This window comes from Macrobrachium rosenbergii, chromosome 52, assembly GCF_040412425.1.
Source record: "Macrobrachium rosenbergii isolate ZJJX-2024 chromosome 52, ASM4041242v1, whole genome shotgun sequence".
Classification (NCBI taxonomy): domain Eukaryota; kingdom Metazoa; phylum Arthropoda; class Malacostraca; order Decapoda; family Palaemonidae; genus Macrobrachium; species Macrobrachium rosenbergii.
Window position 1 is genome coordinate 11200715 of NC_089792.1, and position 11225 is coordinate 11211939.

Below are 11225 nucleotides of genomic sequence, written 5' to 3' on the forward strand. Positions count from 1 at the left end.
CTTGCAATGGAAAAGTTATTGCATCCGTGTATGGCCACACTTGAAGGTATCGTTAAAAACATATTCTGCAACAACACCAACACTATAAAAACGAATACAAAGAGTAAATAGCGGTAAATTAGAAGCACTGGTCTTCTTGCCAATTGATACAAGAACTCTGGTGACGTAGTGTGCACCAAGCAACTCTTGTGTTGTAACGTACTTCTACATTTTTTGACTAAATAATCTTGTACAGACGACGAATAAGATTAGATAAACATTTCTATTTTTATTGATGTCTTATTTCAAGGGTGAACGAATTTTAAAAAGAAACTACCTTTCGATTTTTATGCTCATTTGATTTAGGTGCCCGCGTATCTCAGTGTCAGCAGCGTCGGTTAGTGAGCTTCTTTTGAAAGAGATATGAGTAAATATTGTTCGTGAATTCTGTCAAAATTGTTTATTATTTCTGAAATAATATCTGTAAGAATCTGTAGAAAATGTGTCGCTGGCCATGCATGCTGTAGTACATTAGTGCTCTATTAGACGGTAATTCTATAGAAGTCCGGATGAACATAAGTTTGAAGATTTTTTTCAAATCTAACAGTATTGTAGTGGATGTAAATGCGAGAGAGAGAATATTTCCTAAAATATAATAATTACCTCACAAATCAATAACAGAATGCACGCCTCTCGCAAAAAGTCGATCAACAAGCTTCCCGAAATTTTGTGCACTAGAATATAAGTAGTTCTACTGTAGAATATGACATCATCTAGTCTGTGACGAATCGACTTTGGTTTTTGTTTTCCATCAGCTGGCAAATAATGCCTCGCCAGACTTAGTCGCCATGGGTACTTTTTATTGGCTAATTGTTTTATCCATGGCTAGTGCTGAGTGCCCATTAACGAACAATAATTTTGATAATCCACATAAACATAACACTATTTAGACCTTGCGAGTTTATGAAGATTGTTAAGCATGAGACAGCGAATATTTTGGAACTTGATATGCAGACCACTTTGTTGTAGCTTGGTCAAATGAACCTGTTCTAACCAGCTGAGATGTTTGCTGGCTCTGAATACGACCAATCCATTTAACCTAGGAGGGAGGTGATTTTCAAGTTGAAGTAGGCTACGGGTTTTTCTGATAGTTTTTATATGATTGTGATCACTTCCTTAGTGTTTAGATTTTTAAGGTTTTAGAACTTACTATTACTTAAAAAAGCAGGTGATTTTATGTATATTAAATGGGTTTTCTGGTAGTTTTTTTTTTATCGCATTTGACATGAATATCCACGAAAATCGGTTGGTTTACATATTACAGCCGCCCAGGTCTGGGTCATGTTAGATAAAGGGTTGGGGGGGGCGTGCTCTAGGTGGGCAAAACCCATCTGTCCAGGCAAGGACTTGGCGACCTAGGTTATGTTAACTTAGGGAACATTAGGTTAAGATTTATTTCTCTAAATAGCCTTGCTCTAGTTTCATGCTTTATAAATTTCTGGATGATTGTTACTGTTCAGCTGCATAAGCTACTTGTTTTTTGATGGATTATGTTGTGATTTTTTTGCATTCCTACTTTTCTGACTTGTGCATTACAGTCTATTTCGTTTTTCCCCAACCTAAAACCCTTAGCCTCCTCTGGGGGTCCTCCAGATTTGTTGGATATAAGAACAGATTACGTGATGACTAATTAACCTTAGATTATTTTCAATGTTTTCCGCAAGTTTTATGTTCCTAGACAGAATTCGTGTGATTTTTCTTATTGTGTTTTTAAACTCAAAAACGCAAAATTTCACGTGGGCCTGTTCTGAAGAAATATCGAAAAACACTTTTTTAATTATTGACAAGACGACTCATGATATCAATGAAGATATCATTCACAAATATACAATTTACGAGGCATTTTGGCAGTTTATCGATGTAGTGAATTAAACACGAATAGGCTAGCTGTGCTGTGTTATGCATGAATTTAAAGGTAAACATTCTGTGTGAATGATATTCCACCAACGTGAAGCATTTACAAGTGAAGTACCACACTATTAAATCCTTCATATTGGCATAATTTTGTGACGTTATTTTATATTCTCCGTATGAGCTCTGAATTTGATAGTAGTGACAATAATGTTAAATTCCTAGGAAAATATTAGCAATCATTAAACTTGTATTTTATGAATGCATGTTTACAACCACGATTGACCTTTGGACACAGGAGCTAAATTTGTAACAGTAATTTCTTATTACTACCACACGGATAGAAAATGTTCAACACGTTCGAGGTATTAACTTTAACATGAGCTAATTGTTAGATAGTCTAAAATATACGATTGTTAATTATATTTTATATGCAGATTATTTTCGTAATTTTGCAATACTTCCATCGAAAATTTCAGAAAGGATACAATGCTTTTGAAATACAGCGTACATATCTACCGTACTTTGGTTGATTTGTTTATGAAAGTTAGACTATCAAGCCAAGCACTGGGCATTTTCGGCCAATCAGCGGTTAAGCCAGTAAAAGGAGGAAGTTGGAGGGGTTGGACAGCAAGAAAAAGAGACCCACAAGATAAAGAAGATGAAGCACAAGGATATAAAGGTGGAACTTGGAGAAAATCTCACAGGTACACTACGAAGCACTAGTCAGAGAGGTTGGACAGCAAGACTGAAGAAAGGAAGCTGGAATGGAGGTAAAGACTAAAAAGTGAGTGAGACTAGGGGCCGAAGGGGCGCTGCAAACACCGTTTAGTAATGCCTACAGTGCACCACGAGAGGTGCACTGACAGCACTAACAACCCCTCCTACGGAATACCGTACTTTTGTCTCATATCGATAAACGCCATGCAGTTCTCGACGCGTAATCATTATTGCAATCGCACAGGCTGCATATTCTGACAGCAATAAACATCATTACGAAAAACTTTTGACATTCGTAAAAACTATTTGGCCAACTTCGAGACTTCAAAGGCGTTGATGAATAGGAGAGACATGCCAGCGAGCAACGGGTAATGAACGCGTCATTATCGTCCGGCGTTGTAACCGACGTAATGAAATCAAAAGGCAGACGACGACGGGTTAATAATCCGATGAGTCTACTGAAGCTGTTTTGTCACTACTTGAGCATGTTCCTCATTGGACGGGTTGGTATCGTTCTCGGCTGGTACTCTGCTGGGCCCGCGTTCGATTCTACGACCGGCCAATGAAGAATTAGAGAAATTTATTACTGGTGATAGAAATTCATTTCTCGTTATAATGTGGTTCGGATTCCACAATAAGCTGTAGGTCCCGTTGCTAGGTAAACAATTGGTTCTTAGCTACGTAAAATAAGTCTAATCCTTCGGGCCAGACCTAGGAGAGCTGTTAATCAGCTCAGTGATCTGGTTAAACTAAGGTATACTTACTTTTTCTGATACTCCGACAAAATTTTGAGTTTAAACGAAATTGTCTCAGTCTTAATGGATGAATACAATGTTTCAACGGATTGTTATGGAATGTGGTCTCGGTATAATGCTGTATGAGCCGCGGCCAATGAAACTTTAACCACGGCCTGGTGGTGGCGTATCCTATGCCGTTGCCAGAAGCACGATTATGGCTAACTTTAACTTTAAATAAGATAAAAACTACGAGGCTAGACTAGGATTGCAGTTTGGTATGTTTGATGATTGGAGGCTGGATGATCAACATACCAATTTGCAACCCTCTGGCCTCAGTAGTTTTTAAGATCTGAGGGCGGACAGGAAAAAGTGCGGGCGGACAGACAAAGCCGGCACAATAGTTTTCTTTTCAGAAAACTAAAACTGTTCTTTTATCTTTAATGTAACAAGCAACTTGAACACCGCGTATCTTTGCTCAGCGCACGTAACACATATACTTAACGCTGAATGATTTATGATCCAGATCTTAGCTTCCTAAAATATGATTTTGACTTTGCAGGCCTTCTCCTTCAGCAAGAGGCTTATGCCAGCACAGGCCAATGCCTTAAGGTGGCCCCTAAGTGTGGTCATGTGTCTAAAGGGTATAAGAACCAATGTGGACCTCTGGACTCAGACCTACCACTTGAGACGAACACTAAGCAGCACTTTTTTTCCCCAGTACTGTAGTTTTAATTGGTTGTCACATTCTCTTATGGAAAATGTTTACATATAATCTCTCTCTCTCTCTCTCTCTCTCCCTCCCTTGTTCTTATCGCTTCATTAGCTTTTCTTTACAGTGATATTAACTGATTATATTGCTACACTTCCCCTTTATTCCACATCATTCTGTCCATCTCCCTTAAAAGTATAATTATAAAAACTAAAACCCATTACTTCTATAATAAATTATATTACTATACTTCAACAATCGTTAAAGAACACTCACTGGCTCAGGTACTACAGAAATAACAGAGTAACAATTTTGCTTGCTAGTCACTAGCTATTGTTAGATTTATCAACATCATCGCCTATACATCGTCTGCAACTCCATCGTCCCCACGGCATGCCTGGCAGATCAAGGAACTCTTTCAACTGCCCTAAATTCCTCTGATTTGTCAGACACTCAGACGCTCCCAGATGTCGCTGTCGTGCGCAGTTGCCATGTGACGTCATGCATTTCATATTCTGATTGCTGCTTCAAGTTTCAGAGTTTTGCTACCGGGTCGTTCATTTGTTTTTGTTTTTTTTTATTTACCATGGCTATATTTAAGTCGTATTTAGTCTATAACATCTCGTACAATTTCTAAGAGCAGGGTCTCATTAAATTCAGCTCGTGATCTGGTAGTGTCTAACCCAAAAGGGTACTGAACGCATTTACTAATTTTTCTTTCTTTTTTATTTCAGGTAGCTTACATCAGACTATACCGATGAAGCGATGTGATATACGCAGGTTTGTCAAATTTTGAAACAAAATTCATGAATAGTTAGTACCATATCAATAAACAAAGTATAGATATTTTCTCTCTTATAAGTATGTGATATTATCCTCTAATAGGTTAGTCTTTTTACTATAAGGCGTAAGCCTCACTTAGCCTAGGCCTTCCTAAAGGTATTTTATCCACGAAAGTCATTTCATTTACTCAACTTGGAAAGAGTAGCAGAATGCAAATCTTTCGAATGATTGCAAAAAAATCAATAAATAAACACATGAATGAACACTGAGTACTTTCTGTTTTTAGGGATTTTGTACTGCGTGAAACATATACCCATCGTCTATACACATTTCATCGCGCATTCCAATTTTAATCGCAATTTTTGGCACCTTGGTGTCTGACGTCTGCTAAAAATAAGCACGCCAGCTGCACTTGTCAGCTTTGCGTCATTACTGTGTTCTAAAAATACGAGCAAAGCAAGGAACAAGATTTATTAAGAGCATGACACAAGTTCGCGGTGATGATAAGTTAGAAACTGAGTCTGAATCTTCCCCATTGACCAATATGGTTAGGTTCCAAAAATCAGGGCATTGTCCTCAGGAAAAATCGGCATTATTCGAGATTTAGGGGAGCTTAAGAAATTGTCTAAGTTTACCTTAGATTGCCAATCTAAAATTATTTCAAAATAATATTTTATACAATCTACAATATCGTAAAAAGTTTCGGTAACTCTTAGCAAACGAGTCTCGGTTATCTCCTGACACTCATAGCAAAGTATTACGTCAGCAAACACCGCCGTCATACCCGTTTTAAATGGTGATCTAATTCATTTTGTTTTTGACACTTTTACATCCAACAAAGTCAGATCTATTTCTGTGGCGTTTTGTCTCATTAGGCTACGTTATCTTAAATATATCTCCATATAATATGTCTGAATTTACTTGATTAAGTGATGTTCTTATCCTTTTGATCCAATGAAGCACGAAGCGAAAAAATTGACAGGTTGCTCCAAGAGCAAGAGCCCGTGCTGGCATAAGGCCAGCTCAGTCACCAATGACAAGCGCGAAAAAGAATGATAAACCAAGTCCCTCGCCTGGTAGGTAACATCTTGCTCTAATCTAATGTAAACCAGTCATTTCGTGCATCCTCAGAGTGAAAGTGTTAACCTGACCTATGAGGATTTCTTGCACTGTCATCATGTCTAATATTAGACCAATAGACAAAAAATGTTGTGGCAATGAAGTCTGCTGGATCTTTAAAGCTTCTTTGCACTTTATTGATGTATAGTTTACTCTTCAGAGCTATGTAGAAATGCGATTTAAACAAGATCAAAAATAATGCTTCGTCAGTGCATGGGGAATTTCACAGCAGAACACAGATGCTTCCTTTACCTTCACGGCTCGGATTCTCAAACCTGTTTTTACCAGAATGGGGGATGGGAGGGGGCGGACCTTGGAGGTTAGACTGGGAGGGACAGGTGAGGAAGGTGAAGGAGACTTCTCAGGTGAGGGCTGGAAAGCAAGGGAGTGGCTGAGCAGTACGCTGAAGAGGAAGTACAGCTGAGAGAGAGAGAGAGAGAGAGAGATGCTGGCAGTCACGGTGTTTTGTTTGATCTTTCCACATATCAGCAATGACGTCTATATAATATAAATAGTAATAATTATTGATCTTTGATTGCATCAATATCTGATGGATAAGGCAGTTCTTCGTTGGCTGTTTCAGGTTAAACCTCTCTCTCTCTCTCTCTCTCTCTCTCTCTCTCTCTCTCTCTCTCTCTCTCTCTCTCTCTCATCGAGTGGGCGAGCACGATCCGAATTACAATAGTCTTTGACGAAATGAATGACGAGGGTCGTCTCATCTCAAACTCTATTGTTTTCGCTCCCTGGGAGCACGCGTTGCGAGTCACTCAATTTTCCGAATGTCATTATTCCCAGCGTCGATAACCTACGAAAGAATGACCCAGAAAAAGTACAATGAACGTCGCGAAAGCAAACGAGACGAACTTTATGTTATACGAAGCGTTGTGTTCAGTAGTCTTAGGAGGAAGTCTTCTCAGTGTTTCTGCTTCTTCATCGACTGGCAAACAAGACGCTGGGACCACCAAGTCAATAGTGCGTGTGCCTTAAATACTCGATGGCCTTGGCTGAAACTCGGTAGTACTGTTTTCCTGAAAACGTGTTTCTATCTTTGTATGCCCTCACTTTGTAAAAGCGTGCCTGGGTATGCCTGATTGGGTATCTAGCATCTACAAAAGGTGTGACGACATATCTTTTTAACTATAGTGAAAAAAGCTTCGCCAGTTTACCAAAGGAAATGTAAAATAAACTAATTCTGAGACTTTACCATAAGAACTGTTTAGAGGATACCCAAACTTTGGTGATTTTGAGTTATCTCCAAATGATTTCAAAGAATCAGTAATAGTGTACAAAGGAATCGATCTCATATGTGCTACACTCACACCCATGCACAGTATATATATATATATATATATATATATATATATATATATATATATATATATATAAATTATATATATATAATGTGTGTGTGAAGGAGAGAGAGAGAGAGAGAGAGAGAGAGAGAGAGAGAGAGAGAGAGAGAGAGAGAGAGAGTGAGAGAGAGAGAGAGAGATAGGGATTAGAATAGATTTTAAGTTCACCCTCATCACCTACCAATTTCAAGAGTGACTCAGAGATGACATGAAGCCCCCCAGTTAGTTACTCAGTTCATCAATGAAGTACAAACCTCATTATTGTTGACAGTTAAATGACAGAATACTAGCATATTAAAAGCCCGTCACTTGAGGGTGACAATTTCATATCGGTTCCCATAATGCCAGATTCCTTCACATACGTAAAACAAGGCCTTCACTGCCAGGTGACAGGCAGTCAGTGGTAATCTGCAGTGGCCTTTTCATCGAATATGTTAACCTTGGGATATTCCCAGACTTGGCACGTTATGTTATTTTTGTCACGGAAGAATCCATTGTTATTTTACTCTAATTTAGGCTGGAATTTAGGAAATTTACTTCTAAAGAATCGTTGTTGACAATACTCTTTTCTGGTGGTATTAGAAATGTTTGTTGTGGCATTTTATAACATATTTTAGAATATTTTTGCATTCTTTCTTTCTATACCTGTAGCTAGCTTCTGCATAAATAGTGTTCAATATTATAAAACCCTCTTTAACCTTGTGACAAAGTGGAATGTCCTTTTTCTTTACATACATCAGAATTCTTTGCACGTCTTTGACAAGTCTCCTTCCGTTTGCAGTTTTCACTTCAAACCTTAGGAACTATGTCGAAACTTTCAGTTCGATATTCTGAGTGTCACAGTCGACGAGCAGAGAAAGAACTCATAACAGTAACTTTTTAAAAGTTTTTGGTAGATGACTCAGCACTTTGAAGGGATGCAGAAACGGGGGGATTTTAAATCCACCTGCCCATTGTGTCACCTTGGTAAAACACACCGCAGGGAGCTAGGACAGTGAGCGAAAGAAATCCCTGAGCCGTTGTTCCCTTGTAGAACGGTACCCGAACGCCCCAACAAAAACCCACATTCTGTGGTAACGCTCAGGGATCGTAATAAATTCCTGTAATGTTCAGGAGCCCAAGGCCAATTAAGTGCACCTATGAGCATATGCTCAATATGTCCACCTGCGAGCGAGAAATAAACTTGGCACGGTTAGTTTGGGATGATTTGTGAAGTTGTATGTGAAGAGTAAAAATTTCACCATTACCCCTACCCACCCCATTCCTCTTCAGTTATGTGAAGTTATGATATTAAGTAAAAGAAAAATACTGGAATGCTTAATTTCTAATGCATTTTATATGTAAGAAATTAATTGACTTTTACTCAAGTCTTAAGAAATAAAGAATTTTGATTTTAGACATTATTCCTTTTACAAAAAATTCAAATTAAAGCATTGTTCCTTTTATTACAAACTGGAATTAAAGCATTATTTCTCTGGTAATTAATAGAAAATAAAGACATTATTGCTGCATTATTAATGGGAAACTTGGTATTGTTTGTCCATTACTAAAATATCTGTATTATTTATTAATTAATTTATTTATTCATTTATCTACTATTACTATTTATAAATTTACTGAATTTTACTCCAAAGAACTATTACTTTTAAAAAGTGCCTCGTTACACGCCAGAAACGGCTTCATTACCCCCAGTTTGAGAACCACTGGTTTAAATTGTCATCTGAAAGAACGTGGTATCCTCACACGAAGAAGCCCCGTTTGCGGGTAGGGACGTCAGTGCACCTCATGCGGTGCTCTGTAGGCATAAATTAGGGTTCCGATCAGTGTCCCTTCGGCCCCTAGCTGTGACCCCTTTCATTCCTTTTACTGTACCTCTGTTCATAATCTCTTTCTTCCATCTTTCTTTCCACCCTCTGTTAACAATTGTTTCATAGTGCGGGGTTTTCCTCCTGTTACACCTTTCAAACCTTGTACTGTCAATTTCCGTTTCAGCGCCGAATGACCTCACAGGTCCCAGCGCTTGGCCTCTGGCCTAAATTCCATATTCTATTCTATACTATTCTTACACGAAGTAGCGGTTTATGACAGGAGACAGAGGTACAATCTGGAGCAATTCAGTTAAAAATATGGCAGTATTACTTACAATACAAAGACCAGTATACATACAGACAGGTAGATAGATCGACAGATGGATATTAGTGTGTGTGTGTGTGTGTGTGTGTGTGTGTGTGTGTAGAGCAAGAAGAACTGAAGGAATGAGAGATATGAAAATGAGTGGAGGAAGTGGTAAAGAGGTTAGCAAAGCATAGGTGCAAAGAAAGGAGCAGAATAAGTTTGTCAGGTCTTGAATTGTCAAAACACAATTTACCGTTTCTGGTTTATTTATGTTCGGGCCGATGACCAAACGGCGATGATATGTAACAACAAATACAGAATATGGAAAATATCTCCAGGAGCTCCAATGGGTGAGGAGTGTATCCTAAAGTAGATGTGGATGAACTCCAGACTTGTAAATTCATGAAGGAAAACAAAAACTTTTGGTTCTGGAACATTCCAGACGACAGCAACATCGCTGATTGGTCACCGGTCTTCAGTAACTACCGTGATTTTCTCTGCTGGCAACCCCTCTTTTACTCTGACATTACTACTGTGTAGTTCATAAGAATTAGAGAGAGCTGGATAGATGGTGTGACAGGAGATTCAGAAAGAAAGGTCCCAATATCTAAGAAGTGAGAGCGCATGTAAGATAAAGACGCGACTGTTGATGAATCTCGAATCTCTTATACAAATGTACATGAAGTCAATATTTTAGAAGTTTTGTGCGTAGGACATTCATCCACGATTCAGCGGATTAAGTATGAATGTAGCAGTGACTGTTGTGTTGATTTTCTCTAATAAGCCACCCCCCATGGGGTTATATAGCGACGGACGTAGTAGCTGCTGGTTATATTGCTGGTGGTGGTCTAGTCAACAGAGTTTCAGCAGCGCTGGATGTGCTCAATAGTAGATGAAGGATAACCAAGGAATGCCAGGCGCCATCAGCATGTATGTATACATATATATGTATGTATACATTATATATATATGTATATATATATATATATACAAAGGCAATGCCAAGAGGGAAAGTGAAACAATGGAGTTGTGCCAGGCCTTTCGACTCACTGTCCTTTGAAAGGACAGCAAGTCGAAAGGCCTAGCACCACTCCGTCGTTTCACTTTCCTTCGTGGGAATGCCTATATTTATATATTCCATCACGTTCCATATTTTCGTGATTCAGTTATGCATATATATATATATATATATATATATATATATATATATATGTATATATAATATATATATATATATATATATACATTTATGTACACATACACGTATGTATGTAACACAGCCATAGAACAACAGAAACCATAATTTTAGAAGATGGGATAGTGCTTTTATTTGTCACTATCATTATAAAATAAAAATAAACAAAATTGCAACGGAAGCCACAAGAAGCCCAAGGTTAATGCAGCGGCCACTTGACCCTACTGACGCAAGTACTCACATTATTACATTAGACAAAATAGAAGACAAAGGACGCAGTTTAGCGATCTGCGAAGTTAAGCTGCTTTGGGTGTGGTCAGCAACTGGATGGGTGACCGCCACTGGATCCCTGTTTTATGCTCACTCTCGGTTTTTAAAAGGATTCTTTTGTTTCATTATGAGAATCTATTGTATATATGCATGTATATATGCACAAATAATTTATGATATAAAGTATTTAAAAAAACTGACGTCCGATATCCTGCACTGATATCGGGAAGCAAGTGGTTAACGCGATCACCTGCCGATGCGCAGGGGAAGGATTCTAATCCACCACGGAATTCGGTTTTTTCTTCGATTCTTCATTTTATAAATTACTTATATGT

General features: G+C 38.3%; 1 long non-coding RNA gene across 3 annotated transcripts in view; it reads right to left on the reverse strand.

Annotated features, from left to right (window-relative positions):
* The window catches only part of LOC136833682 (uncharacterized), a 185488-nt gene extending 185332 nt beyond the window's left edge, over positions 1-156 (reverse strand). For all 3 annotated transcript variants that reach the window (XR_010851564.1, XR_010851563.1, XR_010851562.1), the window contains exon 1: positions 1-156. This exon is cut by the window's left edge and continues 57 nt beyond it. This is a non-coding gene — a long non-coding RNA (uncharacterized lncRNA).
* Positions 157-11225: the final 11069 nt, after the last annotated feature.